Genomic DNA, 25000 nt, shown 5'->3' with positions numbered 1-25000 from the left:
CTCTACTCTCGTTAGTGCTGCAGGGTGTCCATAAAGTCCCAGTACCATTGTTATTGATAAATACTGGTAATGGTACTGGGACTTTATGGACACCCTGTGTCCGTAAAGACCCAATCGCGCGACGAAATCGTCTCGAGTTGCTATTTGCCCTTTTCGTTTGTTTTTGTTGTTGCTGCTGTTCGTCTACTGGCATTTCACCTACGTGAGGGTACTAGGGAAACTGTTGCAAAGGGTCGCCAACGTCGTGCGAAGCCCTTGGCACCGATTCGGGAAGAACTACAGGCGGAGGAATTCCTCCAAAAAGTGGAAGTATTTGGCAACTCTTTTGAGACATTCCTCCCTCCCTCCATGTTTTTTTGTTACGAGCCGACGCTAGAGAAGTGACGTCTTCCCCTGGAAGCAGTAAAATGATCTGAGGCGGTACTGTGGGTTTTGACGATGCGAAATGCCGTCGATTCCTAGAGCAAAGCATACTTTAGAGTTACATATAAACTTATATACACCTCTTTAATGTATTTTGACTTCTATTATTTTTAGCCAGTAAAATCTAGTAGTTTTAATTAGCCAGTAAAAATGAGTAAGTTTGACGATGCGAAATGCTTTAGAGGATTGTCTAGCAGCGCTTTAGATAGGGACAACTTATGTACCACCTTTTTTAATACAGAGAGCTTATTATTATTATCTGCGCGTCGGGCACTGTGTACTAGTATAGCTTGTCCAATTTCGTGGGATAATCATTGTTTGTGCGTCCAATTGTGTTTTTTGCGACTTTAAAAGTTGTTGTTTCTGTGTTTGTTATTTGATTAGTCGTGTTTATTTTCGATTAAACTGTTGAATTCCGTTTTCGTTCGTGTTTACACATTCTGGAAGGTCTTGGTATTTTAAATCGTCTCATCTGATTAATTTGATAATAATGATAATAATAATAATAATAATAATAATAATAATAATAATAATAATAATAATAATAATAATAATAATAATACGCCTGCTTGGGTGTATTTACTGCCACAGTAATAATAATAATAATAATAATAATAATAATAATAATAATAATAATAATAATAATAATAATACTCCTGCTTAGGCGTATTTACTGCCACAGTGATAGTAGTAGTAGTAATAATAATAATAATAATAATAATAATATAATGATACGTCTGCTTAGATGTATTGACTGGCACAAATGATAATAATAATGATACGTCTAGCTAGATATTTTACCGGCATGACTTGCAAATTGATTTGGAATCGTTGTTATTGCATCTTTCTCCAACTTTATCCTCAGTCTCCCTCCAGCTCAGAGGATGTGAGGAGGAGGAGGAGGGGAAGAAACGATTGGAGTTGGGGGTAGGGTGGGGGAACGAGGAGAAGAAATGTAGAGCAGGAGAGAAGAACTTCAATAAATGAAAAGGGGGTGGTTCGCTGAAGCGATCCTGAAATCTCTCTCTCTCTCTCTCTCTCTCTCTCTCTCTCTCTCTCTCTCTCTCTCTCTATATATATATATATATATATATATATATATATATATATATATTTCGGATTTTAAATAAACTCGGCTATGTACATCCGGCCTCATTTGCATGAGGAAGGAATGTCCATGTTGGAACTTTACGGGAGAGAGACAGACAGACAGAGACAGAGGCGGCATGGTCTAGGGGTGGGGGGAGGGGGGGGGAGGAGAAAGGGGTGGGGGAGGGAAATATACAGTGTAAATCTTCTTCTGCCTGAGTTGTGTCTGGGAATTTCATGGCTTGGATAATATGAATGGTGGGATTTTTTTATTTTTCTTGAGCGTTACCTATAGTTTCTGTGGCGACGCGTGTTTTATATGCATATATATAATATATATATATATATATATTATATATATATATATATATATATATGCATATAAAACTAAAACCTCGAAGCACAAAGGCAATACAACTGTTATGAATTTGCGTGTAATGTTGATATAATAATAATAATAATAATAATAATAATAATAATAACATATTTTATTATATGATGGCATTTTTCACTTATGTGTAATTTCTAAAGACTCCTGAGAGAGTTTTTGACGTTCTTGAAACTGAGCTAAATTATCTGTAGGTACAACGGAGAGACATTTCCGATTATTCGAAGGACAAGTCAGAGGGTCGATACACAAGAGAGAGAGAGAGAGAGAGAGACATTTTACGACGTTATCCAAGGAATCGTTGTTATAATTGGGAGATATGTAAATCTCGAGCACACAAATTTATAGTAGGTGGAGAGAGAGACAGAGAGAGAGAGAGAGGGAGAGAGAGAGAGAGATGTCAGCTTCTGGATTCCAGTGAATATTGTTCTTTCTCTTTTCAACCTTTAAAATTCTGGGATTTATGTTCTCTATTTTATCATTCTAACTATGGAATTTATTGGCATTTTTCAACTTACAGATTCCTTCACTTCTGCAGTAAATTCTATAAATTCTGGAATTTATTGATTGGTGTAAATTCTGGAGTTTAATGTTCCGTCTAAATTCTGGAATTCATTGTCATTTAAATTTTGGAATTTATTGGTTATGTTGAAATTCTGGAAATCAGTTTTGGAAAAGATTGCTCTGTTTACCTGCTGGAATTTGTTGCTCCAATTAAAATTGGAATTTGTTGCACTGTAAATTCATCGTTTATGTTCTGGAATTTATTGCTCCATTTAAATTCTTGAATCTTGCTCCGTTTATTTAGGAGCAATAAATTCTGGAATTTATTGCTCCACTTAAAATTGTAAGTTATTGCTCCAAGTACCTTCTGTAATTTATTGCTGCCGTCAAAAATGAAATTAATTGCTGCAATTAAAAATGAAATTTTGTTGTTCCCGTTGATTTCCGGAATTTATTGCTGCTATATATATTCAATTGCTTATTCTCATATTGAAAAGTTAAGACTTCAACCTTCGGAATTTATTTTCAGTCCATAAATTCTGGATTTTACTAACCTTTTCAAATTCTGGATTTTGTGGTCCTCTGTGTAGTACGGAATTTATTGCAATTCTCAATTCATTGTATATCTCATCTAACTACTCTCAATTCTCATCACATTGTATATCATATAGCTACTTTCGATACTCAATTCATTATATATCTCATGTAGCTACTTTCAATTCTTAATTCATTGTATATCTCATCTAACTACCTTTACATTTCGATCTTGTTCATGTCTTATGCAACTACTGTCATTTGTCAACTCCCTTCATCTGCATCTTATGTAGTCAGCTGACTATAACTGGTTCACTTAAGGTAGATCCTTGGATGAGCCTTATTCTTACGAGACGTTAGTTTGGCGGCCGCTGATTGGCTGGGAGCTGCCTACCTCCCGGTACCCGCCAATCAGCGGCCGCCAAACAAACGTCTCGTAAGAATAAGGCTCATCCAAGAATCTACCTTAAGTGAACCAGCTTTAGTCTGGTTAAACTTTCCTAATATTATTAACAATTAATAATGTGTTAATTTGATCACGGCTTTTGGCTCAAGTGACCTGCTCGCTCTAAAGACCTAAAAAAATCATGACAATTCCTCTGAACTATACTTTGCTTTTCACCACCAACGTCTAATTCCTCTCCTCTGTCTCTCCAAAAATGGAGTCCTGCATCCCGACCGTGAAAGGTTAAGGAGAAATAATTGATAACTTCGGTTCGGTTAAATGTCAGGGCGACCAGTGGACGCTTCTTTGTCTTGTGGTGATGCCGGGGCTACGAGTTGCGTCTGTGTTTGGTTTCTGTTGAATAGTTAGTTGTCTGTTGAAGACTGGGGTCAGTTCTGTTGACCCTTTTCTTGTTTTTTTTTTTTTTTTTTTTTTTTGTGAATAGGCAGAAAGATCCAATCTGGGGAAAGAATAATAATAATAATAATAATAATAATAATAATTATTATATATTATATTATTATTATTATTATTATTATTATTATTATTATTATTATTATTATTATATTACCGACTCATAACTGTGGAACAAACCTTACTTGGCCAATCGCTGGATTAAATTGCCTCTTGTGTGTGGAAAAAGACATAATTAAAAAGAATATATCAAATAATAGTTATATAGCTATGTCTATATCTATCTATCTATCTATCTATCTATCTTCTATCTATCTATCTATCTATCTATATATCTATCTATCTATATATATATATATATATATATATATATATATATATATATATATATACTATACTATACAGTAATACATTCGTACATAGATTACGACTTTTCAGTACAAGTCTGACGTACATAGGGTTATATAATGGCATGTTCATCTAAAATAAAGTGGACAGCTTAAATCAAACTTATGATCGTCGATACAAGTAATAATTAAACTCACGAATATCGACACAAGCAATAATTAAACTTACGACCGTCGACACAAGCAATAATTAAACTTACGACCGTCGACACAAGCAATAATTAAACTTACGATCGTCGACACAAGCAATAATTAAACTTACGATCGTCGACACAAGTAACAGAGTGACAAGACCATTCAGAAGTTCCTAGCAAGGAGAATGGAACGCTCCCTCTCAACAGAATGCTGTCAGTCACGCTCTGCAAAGCGCGTAGAACGCACTAACCATCTTAGTCACCTTTATAAAAGAATAAGAAGAAGAAGAAGAAGCAGAGGACATATCAAGATAAACTTATACCCTCTAATGCTATCAGCAGGACCAGACGCTAGAGCAGTCGTAAAGATAGAATTCGTCTCGGAAAAAAAAAGCGAGCGTATATATGACAGTAACCACTCCTCGTCATGTAGCGAATACTTGGCAGCTAGTGTTGACTTACCCCCCACCCCCTTCCCCCTTCCCCCGTACCCCCTCCTCATAGTTGACTGTAGTATATGTCAAAACGAGTAGGAAGAAGGTGTATAAGGAGGTGAAGGAAGATTCAAAGGAGATTCCTAAATATTTTTTTAGGCCTATACTGAATTTTTAAGTGTACATATATTGGATGACTGATTTTTAAAGTGAACAGATATTGAATGACTGAAATTTAAAGTGAAAAGATATTGAATGACTGAAATTTAAAGTGAAAAGATATTGAATGACTGAAATTTAAAGTGATCAGATACTGAATGACTGAATTTAAAGCCAGCATGTATTTTAATGCCAATTTTAATGCCCAGATATACTACTAGATAACCTAGCAGTATCGCCAGCAGCAGGTAACTGAATGACATAATATTATTGCCAACAGTCTACCGCTTGGCCTCACTGTAATGCCAACATATTACCAAACACCAGGGTTTCAATGACAAACGATTGAAAGGGAATTATTTTAATGCCAGCAATCAGATGACTTGAATTTTGATGCTAACATATGCAAGGACTATTTTTATCAATGACGTTAAATGATCGTATTTTAATACTAGCATATTCAATGACACTACTTAATGCCAACGTATCTAATGACTGTGATTAATGCTGACTTATTAAATGGCCTTATTTTAATGGTGTCATTAAATGGCCGTATTTTAACGCTAATGTAAAGTTTTTTGTATTTTAATGCTGAAATAGCAAATGGCCTCATTTTAACGCTAACTTTTTAAATACCTGTATTGTAATGCTGACTAGTCATGGCTCCATTTAAATGCCAAAAGACCTTTAAGTAACAGAGGAGTTTGTTTCTGGCGATTAGAAATTAATTTCTCGATATAATGTAGTCCGTATCCCACAATAAGCTGTAGGTCCCTTTGCTAGGTAACCGATTTGTTCCTAGCCACGTAAAACTATCTAATCCTTCAGGCCAACCCTTTATAGGAGAACTGTTAATCGGCTCAGTAGTCTGGTTAAACTGAGATATACTCAACTTTTTAAGTAATAACTTTCCTCCTTCTGTCCCTTCCGCAGGTAGTGTCGTCGAAGCCTGTAGTGGCGAGTGTGTCAATCGAACCTTAGCCGTCCATCACTCCCTGTACAACACCCGTACAACAACAACAACAACAACAACCGCAAGATGCTGAGCGCTGCGATGGGCGGGTCGGCCCGCCTCAGCCAACCCGACGTGCGCAGTCCCATGTTCTCCAACCCCGAACAGCGGGAAGACTCCAGGTAAATTTTGAGAGTTAGCCCCCTTAGTGTGTTGTTATGGTTGACCTTGACCTTTTTTCAAAGAGTATATTAGAGTTAGTTGTGCTTTATTTTAGTGTGTGTTTAGGTTTGTAATGGTGATGATACTTTTGAGCGTTACTGTACACTGTTTTTGGTTTCTTTAGTCAACATATGTCATTATAGGCTAGAATACTTACTATGTGCCTGACACTGTTCTAGTTATCTATAGTTAGTGTGTCATCATACACTAGAGTACTTACTCTCTATGTGCAATAGAGTTAGTTACACTTACTTTATACACATTTTAATGGATAAAATCGACAGTTATATAACTGCTAAAATAGATCTCTAAAAAATAACTATATTTGTACAGTTACATAATTCTGGAATTATTTCTTCATTTGATGACATATTTACTATGAGCATTTTTTAACTAATCTTTGTACGCTATTAAGTTACTTTTACTTAATATGTCTTAAGTTGGACTACTAAATATCCATAGATCACATAGTACAAATTTATGCACATTCTTTATGTAGCCTTTTTAATCATTATTTACATAACATAGTAACCCAACTACTTTCCTATGTTTAGGTAACTTTTCTTAGTGTATCTGTGTTCACCATATTCAGTACACTATACTCTGTGTACACTCTAAGTAGTAATCCTTTATTAGTAAGGTTTGCATACACTATGTTAAGTAATCTTAGGTCATATCTACGTACATTAGATTTATTTAACATGATTTAGTACGTGTCTATTTATATGTAGGGCGAATATAAGTGAGAAACTTAATTGCTAGTAATCCAAGTTGAATTATTACGCAGGACACAACTATGTACACATGTGAAATAGAAAGAAATGTCTTCAGTTTTTAGTAAGGTATACTATAGTATCGTTAGGGTTCTTCTATGTCCAAAGAGACAAGGTGCCTCTATGTTTAGAAGTTAACAAATACCCAAAATATATATTATTCATCTATGTACACACAGATCCAAGGGCGATAATAACACAGCACTTTCCTCCTATGTTTAGAAATGACCTATATACTTAGAATATTTAGTGTTTGCCTATGTACACTGAGACAAAAGTCAGTAACATCAAATTGTTTTTATGTGTAATGCTCCACATTAATACCTAGTTTACCTTTAATTGCTCTACATGGCAACTATCTATGAAACTTAGATACAAATATTACTTGCCTATGTTGATTTAGATACAAATATTACTTGCCTATGTTGATTTAGATACAAACATTACTTGCCTATGTTGATTTAGATACAAATATTACTTGCCTATGTTGATTTAGATGCAAACATTACTTGCCTTTGTTGATTTAGATACAAATATTACTTGCCTATGTTGATTTAGATGCAAGTATTACTTGCCTATGTTGATTTTGTCCTCTGGTTTACAATATATGTGTCCGTAATGGCAACAAAGTGTAAAGAAGCCTTGGTGTGGATAAAACTATAAAGATACAGACGTATACATGCATACAGTTGATGATTATTGTTATGTATACAGTATTATATAAACACATACATATTACTATATACATATGTATACACAGACGGAGTCACACAGTCCTTAATAAAACACACAATCACACACACACACACACACACACACACACACATATATATATATATATATATATATATATATATATATATATATATATATATATATATATTTGCCATGTAGCCGAGTTCGATCCCACGTGGGGGGATATAAAACCTTATGTCCAAGTCGGCCCAAGAACGAAATATGTACCAGGTGGCCAGTTGGCTGTGGAAGGAAGTATATTAAAAAAAAAAAACTAGCAAATACGAATAAAGAATAAATAGAAATGGCTATTCACACATCGTTTATATTCCCCCTCCCCCCCCACCCCACCCCACCCTCTCCTCTCCGCCCCCGCCCGGAGATCGATCTCAGGACGAAGACTCATATGTCACTTCCGACTTGTTTTGCGTGTAAAGAAAATAAGTCTAGTTTTTTTTTTTTTTTTTTTTGTAATGTCAGAGGAAAAGACTTTCGCGTCCTGATTGACGTAATTATGACGTCACTGCTGGTCCCCCTTGATTGACGCAATTGTGGCGTCATCATTATCCCCCCCCACCCCCCCCGTTGACGCCATGGCATGTCAATTATGCCATGACGTTATTTGGCGGTTCCGTGTCGTCCGGGAAATGTAACGGAGGTACTCTCTCTCTCTCTCTCTCTCTCAGAGCCGGCTTAAAAAGGACGCGAGCTTATTTATTTATTTTTTTTATTTTGTAGTTGAGATTTTTTTGCGACTTTGTTTTGCTTTGTTTCAGGAATTCTGACAAAAATGTTTTTTTCTTTTTGTTTCAGGAATTCTGACAAAAAGATGTTTTTTTTTTTGTTTCAGGAATTCTGACAAAAATTTGCTTCAGGAATTCTGACAAAAAAAAAAAAAAAAAACGTTTTGTCAGGAATTCTGACAAAACTTTTTTTTTTTTTTTTTTTTTTTTTTTTTGCAGGAATTCCGAAAAAATCTTATTTCCTCTATCTATTCGTTTCAGGAGTTATTAAAAATATCTTTTTGTTTTAGGAATTTTGAAAAAAATATATCATTCCTTCTTCCTGTTCGTTTCAGGAATCCTTAAAAAAATCTATTTGCTTCAGGAAATCTGAAAAAAAAACATTATTTCTTCTTTCTGTTCGTTTCACGAACCTTTAAAAAAAAGAATCTTCGTGTATCTTTCAGTTCGTTTCACAAATTCTTGAAAAAAAAATGCAGCGAACTGGCTTTGTAATCATTGTCAGATTTACAGTGCGTCTAATGCCCGGGTTCTCTCTCTCTCTCTTCTTTTGCCCTCCTTCTCCTCTCTAGTCCCATCCCATCCCTCCCATCTTCGTTACCTCTTTCCCTATTCCCTCCTTACTCCATCCCTCCCCTACCCCACCCACCGACCCCTGAGGCGACGGAATCCCCCTTCCCAGGAACTGGAATGGAGTGGTAACATGGCGTCTCGCGTGCGGTATACTCTCGCGGTGGTCAGCGGTTTTATTTACTCCCTTTCGTGGGCATTAACGAGACACTTATAGAAGTCTATTTTCCGTGGGCGTCATATTGGTGTTTGTATGCTGTGTGTATGCCTGTGTGTACATCGCATAAGCTTGTATGTGTATATGTGTATGTAAACAAAGTGTGTGTTAGTGTAAAGTATAGTTATATGAATGTATTTCTATAGTATGTGCGCGTTTATATGTACACACATGTAGGCGCGGATTGCCTACAGTATACCGCGTAAGGTGCACTTAAGCCGTTATGGGCGCCGTTAAAATTTTAAGTTACGAGGATTAAAAAAAAAAGAAAAAAAAAATAGTCCCAAAAATAAGTGTTTTCCGGGAAAAAATTGGTCCTGGATAAAAAGTGGTCCCCCAAAGAAGTGGTCCCAGATAAAAAAAAGTGGTCCTCCCCCCAAAAAATATTTGTCCCCCTAAAAAAAGTGGTCCCGGAAAAAAGTGGTCCCGGAAAAAAGTGGTCCTGAAAAAAGTGGTCCCGGAAAAAAATGTGGTCCCGGAGAAAAAGTGGTCCCAGAGAAAAAGTGCTCCCAGAAAAAAGTGCTCCCAGAAAAAAAGTGGTCCCCCAAAAATGTAGTCCCCCCCCCCCCCCCAAAAAAAAAAAAAGTGGTCCCGATACAGTTTATGAAAATGATTATGGCCCTGGTGAAATAGGGTGATGAAGTGGCTCATAAAGACGATGTTAATTAAAGATTAGGCGCCTTTTTCAATTCGGGCCCAGGGGGGGGATGTTGGGGGGGGGGGGAGGGTAGGATTTCCAATCCCCCCCCCCAACCCCCACCCCACCCCCAACCCCCAACCCCCATGGGGCATTAGCCGTAGGAAACTCGTATTACATAATTCGCTAATCAAAATTCTATTAAATTTCCAGCTGCTGATAAAAGTGGGTTGATTGTCTCTCTCTCTCTCTCTCTCTCTCTCTCTCGTCTCTCTTCTGTCTCTTTTTTTTCATGCGTTCATTGCTACTTTTCCTTTTTTCATATTCTTGCACTTTGTCTTCTCTCTCATCCCTCCTCGTCATACCCCCCCCTTCTCTTCTCTCTCTCTCTCTCTCTCTCTTGTAATCCTTGTCAGACGTTGTTTACAAACAAAGTGAAAGAAAAAATGTCCCTGGTCCAAGCAGGGTTAACAGAGGCATAAACAACAACAACACCATCACCACCACCACCAACAACAACAACATTTCCAAGCATTTCCTTGTTTACAACTCAGGAGGCTCCGGAAAACGCTAGGTTATTAAAAGCACTCGGAATTGGGATGCACTCGCCGTAAACAAAGGTTGCTGTAGTCAATAATAAAAAAAAAAAAATAATAATAATAAAAAAAAATAAAACTAACAAGGTTCTCGAGAATGTCTACGGGAATGGCGCACCACTTTTCAGGGACTATTGTAGATTTTTAGTATAATTATGTTATTTTATTTTATGTGTTTTTTATTTTGGGTGTGGTTGTATGAGGAACATTAGTGTTGTATTTGTGTAAATGAAACTCTTGCAGTTATATAGCATTTCATGGCCTGTTACGTTTACAGTTACAAATTTGCAATAAGATTTAATAACTTGTAATATTTATATATATAGTATATATATATATATATATATATATATTATATATATATATATATATATTACAAGTTATCTCATTCAATCTTATTGCAAATTTGTAACTATAAACATAATAAATATAGCTGTAGCTGTATATATATATATATATATATATATATATATGCAAATTTGTAACTATAAACATAATAAATATGCTGTAGCTGTATATATATATACAATATATATATATATATATATATATATATATATATATATATATGATGTGTTCGTCAGCTTGGTGATGACATCATGTGGCTGGCTCCCCCAGGGTCGTACGTGGGTGGGGGGGGGGGGGGGGGTGTGGGGGGAGCTGGGGCCTGGCGTGATGTCAACGGTGCAATGACCTACCCCTACCCCAAAGTTAAGTTTTGCTGCTCAGAGCTTTTCATAAATGTATTATTGTCAGATTTATTTCTATAATATTCCAACTCCTTGTTGTAAATCCTTCAAGAATCTGACTTATATATTATTAATTAATAATATTCGTGAAGGTTTAGGATCAACCTAGACTAGCTATCTTATTTATATCTTGAAAAGATAGAAGACGAACAGAAAGTCTGTTATTTTTAATGTCTTGAGTCTAATTCAGACGTTTCCCATTTTATTGTTTGTTGTGCGAGAGAATTCTCTGACTTTTTTTTTATTTCATTTTTTTGTCCGTTTTGGAAAAAAATTAATATTTTGTAATAAATTACAATAAATATTCCTAAATTCTTTTGTCTGCTTTGAAGAATTGAGCATTCCACAAAAAAGTAATTATAAATACTTTCAATTTATTTTTTGTTCGCTTTGAAGAAATTAATGTTATAGAAAGAAATTTTTCTAAATATTTTGCATTTCATTTTAGTTTGCATTGAAGAAATTAATATTTAGAAAACAATTATTTTAGTGGGTTTTGACATTTGAGATGTATTAGTCAAAATTATTATTATTATTATTATTATTATTATTATTATTATTATTATTATTATATTATTATTTAAAAAATTATTTTTATTATTATTTCTTATTAACTTATTTAACGTAAATATTGAATGCGTCAAGAACTAGATATCCAAATTTAAAATTAGGCCTACTTACAAATTGTGTTTATGTATTTGTGCGCTTGTTTGTATGTGCGTGGGTGTGTACTTGCAAATTGTGTGTCTGCAATTATGTGTTTGTGTATTTGAAAATTGTTTGCGTGTGCTTGTTTGAGTATACTTGCAAATTGTGTGAGTTCATGTGTTTGTTTGTATATGGAATGAGGGTTTGAAATTTAAAGATTCTCTCTCTCTCTCTCTCTCTCTCTCTCTCTCTCTCTCTCTCTCTCTCTCTCGTATGCAAGATTCCGAATCCGAGTTCGAAAAGTTTAATTGAGATACAGAGATCTAAGAAAAATTCTCCGACTTGAAGTTGGTCTTTCGTCGGGAAGTCCATCCAATTTTTAGTGATGGCTGTTTGTCCGTTCATCCGCCCTCAGATCTTAAAAACTACTGAGGCTAGAGGGCTGCAAATTGGTATGTTGATCGCCCACCCTCCAATCATCAGACATACCAAATTGCAGCCCTCTAGCCTCAGTACTTTTGATATTATTAAAGGTTAAAGTTAGGTGCCAACAACACAGGCCACCGGCGGGCCGTGACTGAGCGTGTCATACAGCGTTACAAGCTGTGCAGAAAGCTTGAGCGCATTGCTTTTGCTTGAGACTACTCTCATAACCCTTTTCTAGCCCAGTCTCGAAGGATATAGAGAAACTGCGAAGGGAAGAATGAAATTCATGTGAAATGGGAACACAGAGGCAGGAGATGATATCCAAAGCCTGGTAGAAGGGAGATGAAATACGTTAGGAACCGCTCGCGAGGTGTAGAGTGAGAAGTCGTAGCCTGACAGGCGTTCCTAGATGGCCTGAAAGTGATTCACCTTTTTTTAATTTTTATTTTTTTTATTTTTTCGGGAAAGTTGTGAAAACTTTTGTATTGATCAATGAAAGCGCTTCAAGTTTTCCCTTTTTGGGGGGAAAGATTCAAGAGTTCTTTTGAAAGTTAGAAGAATAACAAAGTTTTGCTGAAAAAAGACGATAAACTTAAAGTGAAAATGAAACCAGTCTTCCGGAAAGGTAAACCGAGTATTAGATTATGAGCTCTGTGCTAGAACCCGGCGCTTCGCGTCACGTTCCCCCCCCCCCCCCCCCTTCCAACCCTGCCCCACCCGGGGTGGACAAACAGGTTTTCAGAAGGAAAGTGGGTGGGTGTGTCTCGTCTCCCCTAGCCTCACGATCCCCCCTACCTACCACGGCCCCACCCGGGGCGGACAAACAAGAAAGATCCACTCGGTTGTTATTATTAAAAATAGAATACAATTACAAAACCCTCCGTGATTTGTACTTAGATATTTTACGAGAGAGAGAGAGAGAGAGAGAGAGAGAGAGAGAGAGAGAGAGAGAGGTTTTCCTACTTTATTGAGATACACTTTATACTCTCTCGAATAGAATAAATGGACGACGATATGAAGAACGGTCATGTTTGTATGTTTATGATGGTTTTGCGCTATGTAGGGTTTGCGCAATTGTATGTTGTTTTATGTTCTTGTGTTCACGCGTGTTTTAGGAGCGCTTATATGCGTGTATGTGTTTGTGTGTGTATGGGTATATGAATGTAGATGTCAATAAATTTATATATATATATGTATATATATATATATATATATATATATTTATATGTGTGTGTACATATGCATACATAAATACATTCATATAGTACACAAACTCATATATATATATAATATACTATATATATATATATATATATATATATATATGTGTGTGTGTGTATGCACTATGTGTACCTGTATGTATGTGTATATGTGTGTGGGTATACTTATACTATATAAATACATATATACAAACTCATATATATATATATATATATATATATATACATACATACATACATACATATACATACAAGCATACACGTACACATATATACATACATAAATACATATATGTATACATATATAATTCGTATACTATAACCATCCCTTACTGTAGTATATTATAATACCCCAGCGCGTTTCCTGCGAATGTGTAGTATATAGTAAATATATAGTACACCGTTTTTTGGCAGCGTCTGACAGCCCACTGAATATTTTACAAGATGATGGTGTCGTCTTCCTCACTAAAAGGGAGCCATGCTTTTTGGCAAATGCACTCCAACCCCCCCCCCCCCTCCCCCCACCTCCAAGCATGCAAATGCTCGCTAGGAAGCTTGCTGATGACGGGGAATTTTTTTTATGCGGTTGATTTTTTTTTTTAAAGGAACACAGAGGATCATTGAGAATACCGGAATATGCCACGAGGGCTGAAGGCGCATAAATTCTTGTAGTAGTTGCGGGAATATAGAAGATGCGAATTCCAAAATGTTATCTGTTGGATTAAAATCATTCCTTGGAAAGTTTAGAGGTGAAAAGGTTTGCAGAATCCGGGAAAAGAGAGGTAGGGATAGAGTTCCGAAGCCATGAGAAGTGGTGCTGTTATCCACTGATTTCATTCTTCTTCTTCTTCCCAGCTGGTTCCCATTTTTATATGGGGTCGCCGTTTCCATCTATTTCTATCCTGCGCTTCTGCCTCATCAATTCCCTTCTCATGTAAGTCTCCTCTCACACAGTCCTTCCATCTCTTTCTTGGTCTCCCTCTTCTTCTTCTTCCTTGAACCTCCATCCCCATAGTATGTCTCCCAGCGTGGTCCTCATCTCTCCTCTACAGGTGTCCATACCATCTCAGCCTCCCCTCCTGCACTTTCTTTTATACTTCCACCACCTTAGTCGACCCCCTTATGTAGTCATTTCTGATCCTATCTTCTCTTGTTACCCCAGGCATCCACCTAAGCATTCTCCTTTCTGCCACATCCATCTTCTTCTGCTCTGTTTTTCTCATGCTTGCTGTTTCTTCTGTACCATACAGCATTGCTGTTCTTACCACCGTCTTGTGAAATTTTCCTTTTAACCTAAGCGGTACTCTTTTGTCACAAAGAACTCCAGAGGCTGCTCTCCAGTTGTTCCAGCCTGCCTGTACCCGATGTTTTATATACTTCTTCTTCCATACTTCCTCCAGCATTAAAAAAAAGATCCCAAATACTTAAACTTAACTCTCTTTATTTGCTCTCCGCCAAGCTGAATACTTTCTCTATCATCCCCCTCAGTGGTGGTACACATATATTCTGTCTTAGATCTACTTATTCTCATTCCTCTGTCCTCAGTCCAGTACTTGTCTCCATCTTTCCAATTTCATTTCCAGATCTTCCCTGCTCTCTGCACACAGAACAATATCATCCGCATACAATACTGCCTCCCTTACTTCCTCTGTTATAACATCCATCACTATGTTAAAGATAAATGGGCTCAAAGCCGACCCCTGGTGTAATCCTACTCTCACCTCAAAACCCTCTGCCTCCCCAACACTGCTCCTCACTCTGGTAAATACATTCCGGTACATTCTTGTATCAATCGCGCATACTTCTCTGGCACCATCTTCTCCCTCAGACTTCTCCATACCTCTTGTCTCGGGACTCGGTCATAAGCCTTTTCAAGGTCAATGAATACCATATGTAGGTCCCTTTGCCTTTCCCTGAATTTCTCCATTAGTTGCCTCAGACAAAATATACCATCTGTTGTTCCCCTTCCCTTCATAAATCCCATCTGCTCTTTACCTATTTGTACTTCTTCTCTCAGTCTAGCATCTATCATCCTTTCCAGTATCTTCAAAGTATGGGACGTCAATTTAATGCCCCTATAATTACCACTATCCACTGATTTCATTATTGGAGTTTTTGTGTTTGGTTCCTCCAAAAAAAGTATGTGGTGTTGTTTCTCCAGTGGGTATGATGTGTTATTTCTCTAATGACTATGTGGTGTTGTTTCTCCAATGAGTATGCGGTGTTGTTTATCTAGAGATTATGTGGTGTTGTTTCTCTAACGAGTATAAGGTCTGGTTCCTCCAAGAAAGTATGTGGTGTTGTTTCTCCAGTGAGTGTGAGGTTTTGTTTCTCCTAGGAGTATGTGGTGTTGTTTCTCCAAAAAAAGTATGTGGTGTTGTGTCTCCAGTGAGTATGCGGTGTTGTTTCTCCAAAAAAAGTATGTGGTGTTGTGTCTCCAGTGAGTATGGGGTGTTGTTTCTCCAATTTGCAGCCCTCTAACCTCGGTCGTTTTGAAGAAAAAAAAAAAAAGTGCGGATGGAGACAAATACAGATATCCGCAGGTGTTGGTGGGAAAGTAAATTACCTGTAGTTAAACGAATGAACTTTGTAATTTACGCTTCGAGAAAAAAAAAGCGAGCTGTGATTAGAATGAAAATAAAAGGCGCTGGTGGTAGTTTTTAAGACCTCATAAAGTCTCTCTCTCTCTCTCTCTCTCTCTCTCTCTCTCTCTCTCTCTCTCTCTCTCTCTCTCTCTCTCTCTGAGTAAAACAAGTCAAAGTACGAGTAGTTGAAGACATTAAAAGCAGCTATGCTTCCGCGAAGTACACACACACACACACACACGCACGCACACACACACACACACACACACACCACACACACACACAGAGAGAGAGAGAGAGAGAGAGAGAGAGAGAGAGATAGAGAGAGAGGTAGTAAATCTCAAAAGAGCGAACGAATAAAGACATAAAAGATGTATGTATAAAGTTGTGCTGTAGAGAAGAGTCAATGATATATATATTATATATTATATATATATATATATAGATATATATATATATATATATATTATATATATATATATATATATATATATCTATATATATAGATATGTATATATTATATATATATATAAGATATAAAGCTTGATTTGCGTATAGGTGACAACGGTATATACTAGTAAGAGCGTATGAGGAAGTCATAAAAGTGTTCTATATATATATATATATATATATATATATATATATATATATATATTTAATGTGTAGAATATAATAATATTAAATGTAAATAATGGAGTTATAGTTTAAAACTGAGTAAGTGGACACACCCCCCCTCAACAAGAACAACAACAGCAACAACAAAGTAGAAATAAGCACAAACAAATAATTCATATAAATCACACAAATGGCTCATTTTTTTTTATTGTTTTCCAGAGGAGAAAAACAACCCTGTTCATGTCAGTGTACCTTGTCTGAACGAAGGTTTTTTTTTATTTATTTATATATATGAATTCCATTTCATTATTATGTGAGAGGGAAAATTTAAATGATGTTTTGATTATAATATGCAATTTCATTGACACCCTAATGTTTTTTCGTTTCCAAATAATACAGCGAGTTGTAGTTCCATACCCCTAGAATGATTGATTTCTTTACATTTTAATCTTTGTAATTACTATTATTATATCCTCCAAGACTTACTCCTCCCCATACCTGTGTTTTTATTGGCGTATGGTAAGGCTCAATTATATTACAATGTGACTCCATGTTGGGTGTGCTGATCTATGACCTATTTCTTCAATAATTAGAATGTTTTACCTTCCATTCAAGAGGTGTCAAAGTCTGCGCGTGAAATTTTAGCATAGTCCCCCCCTCCCCAATTCCACATGCGATCCCATTTTCTACCTTGCAATTCATCTCTGTCTCCCTTGGCACCCAGAAGATCATCCCATTTTCTTTTACATTGTTTACATTCGAGACTACAGACTTGCCCCCAATAATTAGGTTTAAAATAATATATATATCTTTTTCTTACTGAATAATGTAGAATGGAAGTTCCCCATTGACTGGTCATTCATTCATTTACGTGGTCTGCAATCTACCCACTTATCCTACTTACAACACTTATAATTATTATATTTATTATTAATGAAAGTGATTATATAATATAATATAGTATATATCATATTTATATATATATATATCTCTTTAATATTTATTGTCCTGCGTATTTTTGCCTATTTAATTTGTTACTGTTTCAGGTGGTGAAGAAATGGTAATAATCTTAGTTATTGATTGGTATAAACTACATGTTTTATTTTAATTTTTTTTTATTTTTAATTTGTAGAAGTAAATCAGTGTATGCATGATGTATATGAGTCTCAAGTAGATTTATTTATTTCTTTTTGATGAGGTAGATATTTGATGTATATCACATTTAAATGTTAATCCATTATGTGCACTTACGTATATTTAAGTGTTTGTGTGTAATGTATGTGTATGTATATGTATATGTGCATTTATATATATAATATCTATATACGTTATATATCTATAATATGTAAATTATATATAGTAATATTAAATATATATAATATTAATATATATATATATATATATATATATAATTATATATTTTATTTATATATATATATATATATTATAATTATAATATATATATATATAATATATATATATTATATATCATTCGAGCTACAAATGTCCTTTAATATCTAATTCGCTCTACCTCGGAATTAATATATTTTCATATATGTACCGAAGGGGAATTTTTAGTTGATAATAATTTCGTTCCCTCATGGGATCGAACCACTGTCCAACGGAGAGGCACGAAATCAGGACCGAAATTGACGTTACCGATTCGGTCAATGTCGGTCCTGATTTCGTGCCTGTCCGTTGGACGGTGGTTCGATCCCATGAGGGACGAAATTAAATATTATCAACTAAAAAATTCCCCTTCGGTACATATATGAAATATATCAATTTCCGAGGTAGAGTGTATTAGATATTAAGGACATTTGTAGCTCGAATGATTTATATAAATCACGGTATCACGGTGATGTGATAATTATTCTTCATATATATATATATATATATATATATATATATATATATATATATGAAGAATAATTATCACATCACCGTGATACCGTGATTTATATAAATTTGTATGTATATATATATATATATATATATATATATATATATATATATATATATATACATATATATATACATACAAATTACATTCACATATCCATGCATAAATATACGTCTGCATACCCATGTATACACTCAGTATGTACTTTGTACGTGTGTAATCAATCATTTAGAGAGTATAAAAAATAAAAAATAAATAAAAAAATACAAAAGACAGTGTGTGCATAATGTATTCCTTCGCCTCCCAGCAACGTTCGGCTGAGCCATCCGGACATGCGAAAGCTGCTGTCCAACCCCTCGGAGAAAGAATCCTACAAACACCCCGTGTAAGTTGTTTAAGAGTGATCCTCTCTCTCTCTCTCTCCCTCTCTCTCTCCCCTTCTTCTTCTCCTTCTTCTTCTCCTTCTTCCTCTTCTCCTTCTTCTCCTTATTCCTCTTCTCCTTCTTCTTCTTCTCCTCCTCCTCCTCCTCATCCTTCTTATTCTTCTCCTTCTTCCTCTTCTCCTTCTCCTCCTCCCTCTTCTTCTCATTTTTCTTCTTCTCCTCCTTCTTTTCCTCCTCCTCCTTCTTCTTCTCATTTTTCTTCTTCTCCTTCTTCTTTTCCTCCTCCTCCTTCTTCTTCTTCTTCTTCTTCTCCTCCTCCTCCTTCCTTCTTCTTCTCCTCCTTCTTCTTCTTCTTCCTCTTCTCCTTCTTCTCCTCCTCCTCCTTCTTCTTCTCCTCCTTCCTTCCTCCTCCTCCTCTCCTTCCTCCTCCTCCTCTTCTTCTCCTCCTTCCTCTTCTTCTCTCCTCCTCCTCCTCCTTCCTTCCTCCTTCTTCTCCTCCTCCTCTCCTTCCTTCTTCCTCTTCCTTCTCCTCCTTCCTTCTCTCTTCTCCTTCCTCTCCTTCTTCTTCCTCCTCCTCCTCCTCCTTCTTCTCCTCCTCCTTCCTCCTTCCTTCTTCTTCCTCCTCCTCCTCCTTCCTCCTCCTTCTCTCCTCCTCTCCTCTTCTCCTCCTTCCTCCTCCTCCTCCTTTTCCTCCTCCTCTCCTCTCTCCTCCTCCTCCTCCTCCTTCCTCCTCCTCCTCCTCCTCCTCCTTTTCCTTCCTCCTTCCTCCTCCTCTTTCTCCTCCTTCTCTTCTTGTTCCTCTTCTCCTTCTTCCTCTCCTTCTTCTCCTCCTCCTTCTTCTCTTTCTCCTTCTTCTTCTCCCTCTTCTTCTTCTCCTTCTTCTTCTTTTCCTCCTCCTTCTTCTCCTCCTCCTTTTCCTCCTCCTTCTTCTTCTCCTCCTTATTCTTCTTCTCTTCTTCCTTCTTCTTCTTCTCTTCTCTTCTCCTCCCTCCTCTCTTCTCTTCTTCTTCTCTCTTCTTCTTCTTCTTCTTCTTCTCCTTCCTCCTTCTTCTTCTCCTCCTCCTTCTCCTCCTCCTCTCCTCCTCCTTATTCTTCTCCCTCTTCTTCTCCTCCTTCCCCTTCTCCTTCTCCTTCTTCTTCTCCTCCTCCTTCTTCTCTTTCTCCTTCTTCTTCTCCCTCTTCTTCTTCTTCTCTTCTCCTTCTCTTTCTCCTCCTCCCTCTTCTCCTCCTTCTCCTCCTCCTCCTCCTACTCGTCTGTCGCCCTTGAGGACCAGCTTCAAGCATGATCGCGGGAAGAATCCTCTCAAGGGTGAGACCATGTACGCGCCAAGGTCACCAGCCATAATATATATATATATATTTGTTTTGCCTTGATGTTGGAGGAGCTATACCGCTATTACTAATTAACTCTATACTACTACTGCCTGACGATGCTAAAACCAAGATGGCGTCTGTTTTATTTCTTTTTTTTCGTTTTTGTTTGGTCGCTTCCTCTTTTTTTCCTCTTTTTTTTTTTAAATGCTTTCCGAACTAACTCGTGTCCTACTTCGCTTTCCTGGAGATGCTGTTAGCGTATATTTTTGAGGACTGATTGCTTGATTGATTGATTGGTTGACTGACTCTTCGTTTCGTGACGTTTTTGCTGTGTCATTAACCGTTTTTAGCTGTCCAAACTCGAGTATGTCGCCTCTCTTTTCTGTGTCAGGAGGAGCGAATTCTCGTTATCAAGACCTCCCTAGCAGCAATGACTGACTCAGTTGCACTAGTACTAACAATTAAGATGAATTAACACCAGTATCTGACCCTTCCGCGTGTCAGTAACATTGGCATTTTTTTTTTAATTATAAGGGTGTAATTAACTAGCATGTAACTTTGATTTGCGTTAACTAGGAGTGAAGTGTGATTGCTAGAACTAGACGCTAATTGGTAAACCTAGTGCGTCATTAAGGGTAATTTACACTAATGCTTAATTTAATCGTTAGAACGAGTATCTTATAGTAACTCATTGGCTTAATATTTAATGTATGAATTAGTTAAATACGGAGAATTGTGACCATAGAGTTTCATCAGTGATGACGTCACTCTTTTGTGATATTTTTTTTTTTTTATATATAATTCAGCCAATGACTTCACAAGAATATCTGTCAGCTGTGAATTAACAATTGCCAATGTGATATTGATGGAGCCAGCAGGCATTTTTTTGTTATTAAAATCAATTGTCATTATGCGTTCTATTCCCTCAGTAATTCATTTTCCATCATTGACAGAAATTAATGGAAATTTCTATATATCGAGACATGCCATCGCAAAATGATTGTGTTCCCTAAACGGAGAATGATTTTTCCGCAACCATTTATTTTTCACGTCCGAAATTCACAACTTTTTGTATATGATCTAATTCCATGAAAAAGTTCTTACTGACAATCATTTTAAATTGAAGGAAACCATTGAATTTTAAAATTAAGGGGAAACTGCCTTAGAAGTCCAGAGTCAAGTTGATCTAGGTATCTCTTCAGAGTGTTTAGTGCCTCGTGGTTAGATTGGCCAGAAGCTGTGTTTAGAGAAGCTACTACATGTTTGTGTATATGGCTAAACGCCGTTGTGTTTAGTGCTGTGTAAATAAATAAAAAAAGCTATGTTTAGATGTGCTACTAGATGTTTTTGATGTGGCTAATTGCTGTGTTGAGAGCTTTCAGAAACTGTGTGTTTAGGTTGGCAAAACACTGTTCGTAGGTGCTGTACACCCTTGTAAAGACTAAACACAAGGTTTAGCATCGATCAAACGACATGTTTAGGCGTGTCAAAAGCTAGATGGTAAGCTTAGACAGACTGACAGCTGTGATCTATAGGTAACTTAATGATCAATTGTGTATAGAAATAAAACTAGGAAGTTGATCAGAATTCACCAAAAAACCTGTTTGTAGATGGGCTCAACAAAATATTCTTCAGAGTTTACAAAACTGTTTTGTATGAGCTAGAACTTTTGTTTTAGAGCTAACTAAAGTTGTGTTTAAACGGGGGAAGAGATTTGCTTAGAATAACCAATTTTTGCTTAGATCTCCATCAGACTCTGGTGAGGGTCTCCAAATATTTATTTTTTTTAAGGTAGAGATGTTTAGGCGTGCCAAAACCGACGCTTATTAAGAATTTTACAGCTATGCTTAGGAGGGTTCTAAACTATGTCCAGAACAGGCAAAATATGTTCAGAAAGGCTAAACACTAATGCTTTGAAGCTACCGAATAATCCATGCTTCTAGGAATTAAAAATGCTTAGATGCTCCTCAATCAATGCTTCGAGGGGACGTAGTAAAAAAACCATGCTTAGAGTATTGTAGAATCATGTTTAGATGGACTGAGAGCTATGTTTAGAGCCGCTTAAAGACGCGACTAGCAAGACTTGTAGAATGCCATAAACGTTTAGAGGTCTCCCAGTTGTATAAAAGCCAGGCAGAAGGCACATTGCTGGAGTGGCTGATAGAACTCGCTTATGTGTGGTCTTGTCGTCTTTGAAAGCCTCACAACGCTTTAAAAAAAAAAAAAAAAAAAAAAAAAAAGATTTTTTGTGTGGAAATGTTGACTTGCAAAGCTGAACAAGAACAGTGTGGCCCGTTGTCTTTGCTTGCAAGTGCACTGAAATAAAAAAAAATTAAAAAAAGCAAAGACGGTTGTCTATTGCTAGGTAATTGCTTGAATTGTTTACATTTTTTTTTTTTTTTGTCTCATATCCACTTGTTCTTTCATATATCATGTCCCATTGTCATTGCTTTGTATCAAGTGACTTCATCATGTATATGCTTCAATTCAGATGTCATAATAGTATTTGAATTGTGCCTTATAGGATAGTGAGTTCCTAGAGTATATACTTATAGGTGAATATTTGTATGTGTTAACAGTTGTGATAATTTGGCACTTATCGTTTTGTTGTTATTTTGAGTTATTGACAACCATAGATGGTTAGATCCGTTGAATTATTTACAATATTAAAACCTTCACATCTCCACTGTCTCATCCTCAAATAATTATATAATATCAAAATAGTTTAGCAGAGGTTGATAATATAAAACAAAAGGAATGTTGTCCCTCACGACCACTACAGTAGAATGTCTCTCAGAATCGTCAGAGGAACTGTTACTTGTGCCAAATAGATTTTTCAGAAGTTTCAGAGCTATAGTTCAGTGTGACCCCTTACAGAGAAGTATTTTTAAAAATTTTCAGAGAAAATGTCCTCATGACCCCAGCAAAACAATTTACCCCAGAATCTTCAGAGGAATTGTTGCTTGTGACCCCCACGAAGGGAAGTTTCTTAAAAATTCCTATTTTGACAGGAATTTGTCGTTGCGAAAAACGAAAGCAAATTGAGGATCTTACAGGCAGCTTTATACATCAATACCCCCAATATAACCTTTGCTTATAACTAGTTATTCAATTGATTATCTTCTCTGTAAATTTACAGATTTGTGCTTGGGAACGTAAGCTCTTAAGATTTTTATAAAAGCAGGATTTACAGTCCCTGTGAAAATTGTATTGTCAGCTTGGAAAACAATTATTATGAAGGAAATAATTACACATATAAATAGAATCAATTGAAATTCAACAATATATATTAACCAATGAAGGAATAGCAAAGAATTCTGGGTATTTCTGGTGATGAAAGTTCACGCTCGACGTGGTTCGGAAGTCACTAATAAACCCGTTGGTCCCGTTGCTGAATAACCACTGGTGGTTCCATGCGGCGTAAAAACGCCATACATACAACAAACAAACAAACAAACAAGCATAGGAAGGCGTTTGGGTGCTTGCAGACGCTTTCGGGAAGCAAGATTGGTTTTCGACAATTATTTTTGTATGAATACCCTGATCGAGGAAGCAGGTTCCATTAGGCGACAGAGGCTGAGGGGGAAATTGCAGAAAGTTGGTCGAAAGGAGATGTAATAAGTCTAATAAGATATAAGACTGGAATTGTCTTATGTCAAAGAGGATGAGTTGAATAAGACGCACCACTAGAAGGAAAGAGAGAGGAATTTAGATATTTAAGTAGATAATAAAAACGCGAATAGTTTGCGGCCTGTATTTCAAACACTAGGGACGAAGCGATGGTAGAGAGCTTCAAATCAAAATAATTCATCTAAAATGTAAGAGTTTATGGAATGCAGAAATTCGAGCTAGTTCTACGAGAAAAATGGAAGTAGATTGTAGTTGACGTAGTAGGAAAAATAAGATGAAAAAAATTGGAAATCAAATAAAAGATAATTGGTCGAAAAATGTTTTAAATATATTTAGAATGAGATAAGAAGCTAGGTCAAAACTGCTAATAAAATAAACCAGATTTCGTTTAAGTAGTAGAGGATAAAAAACAACAGATTTTTAGAAGACTTAGTGGTAGGTATCACTCAGGAGAAGTCAGGCGGCTCTGTGTCACGTCAGTACCTTGATGAGGAATAATTTATTTTATTTTATTTATCATTATTATTTTCTTTTTATTGTTCACACGCTTTCATGGTATGATTCTTGAGTCTCAAACTGCCTTGTGGTTCTTCCGTTGATGCTCTTGTGTATGTGTGTGTGTGTGTGTATATATATATATATATATATATATATATATATATATATATATATAATGTGTGTACGTATACCCATCATATGTCTCTACATTCTTGTACATACATCAGTATCCACTGAGGAGGTAAGTTAAGACGACGAACTTCATAAATATATCCTTCTGCAGTATCTCGGAAAAAAACAGTTAACAGGTCACTAGTAGCTAATGTTGCTAGCAATCACTTGACTATAGTAGATTCACATCAACCGTGCATCTGATGTCTACGCCAGTCCCTTTACGACGCTCCTGATTGCCTGTTGATAAGGCAATCACAGGGTTGGACTCTCTTAGTTTCTCTCTCTCTCGAGAGAGAGAGTTCACATAAGCAGGATGTATTATGTTCCACCTCTCCCGAGGGATACCTTTGAAAAACGTATCCCTGTGGAGAGGTGGAACCTACTACATCCTGCTTATGTGAACTCTCATTGATAGAGACCGAGGAGAGTTTCCAGCCCTGTGATTGGCATATCAACAGCCAACCAACCAGGAGCGTCGT

General features: G+C 36.3%; 1 long non-coding RNA gene across 1 annotated transcript in view; it reads left to right on the top strand.

The window, feature by feature from the left end:
* LOC135199469 (uncharacterized) overlaps positions 1–25000 on the top strand; it is a 46414-nt gene that overhangs the window by 19869 nt on the left and 1545 nt on the right. The window contains exons 2-3 of the long non-coding RNA XR_010311073.1: positions 5865–6065; positions 18830–18907. This is a non-coding gene — a long non-coding RNA (uncharacterized LOC135199469). The remainder of the gene's footprint in view (positions 1–5864; positions 6066–18829; positions 18908–25000) is intronic.

Source organism: Macrobrachium nipponense, chromosome 25 (assembly GCF_015104395.2).
Source record: "Macrobrachium nipponense isolate FS-2020 chromosome 25, ASM1510439v2, whole genome shotgun sequence".
Lineage (NCBI taxonomy): Eukaryota > Metazoa > Arthropoda > Malacostraca > Decapoda > Palaemonidae > Macrobrachium > Macrobrachium nipponense.
Note: the sequence above shows the minus strand (reverse complement) of the source record. Positions and strands in the feature narration are given on the sequence as shown.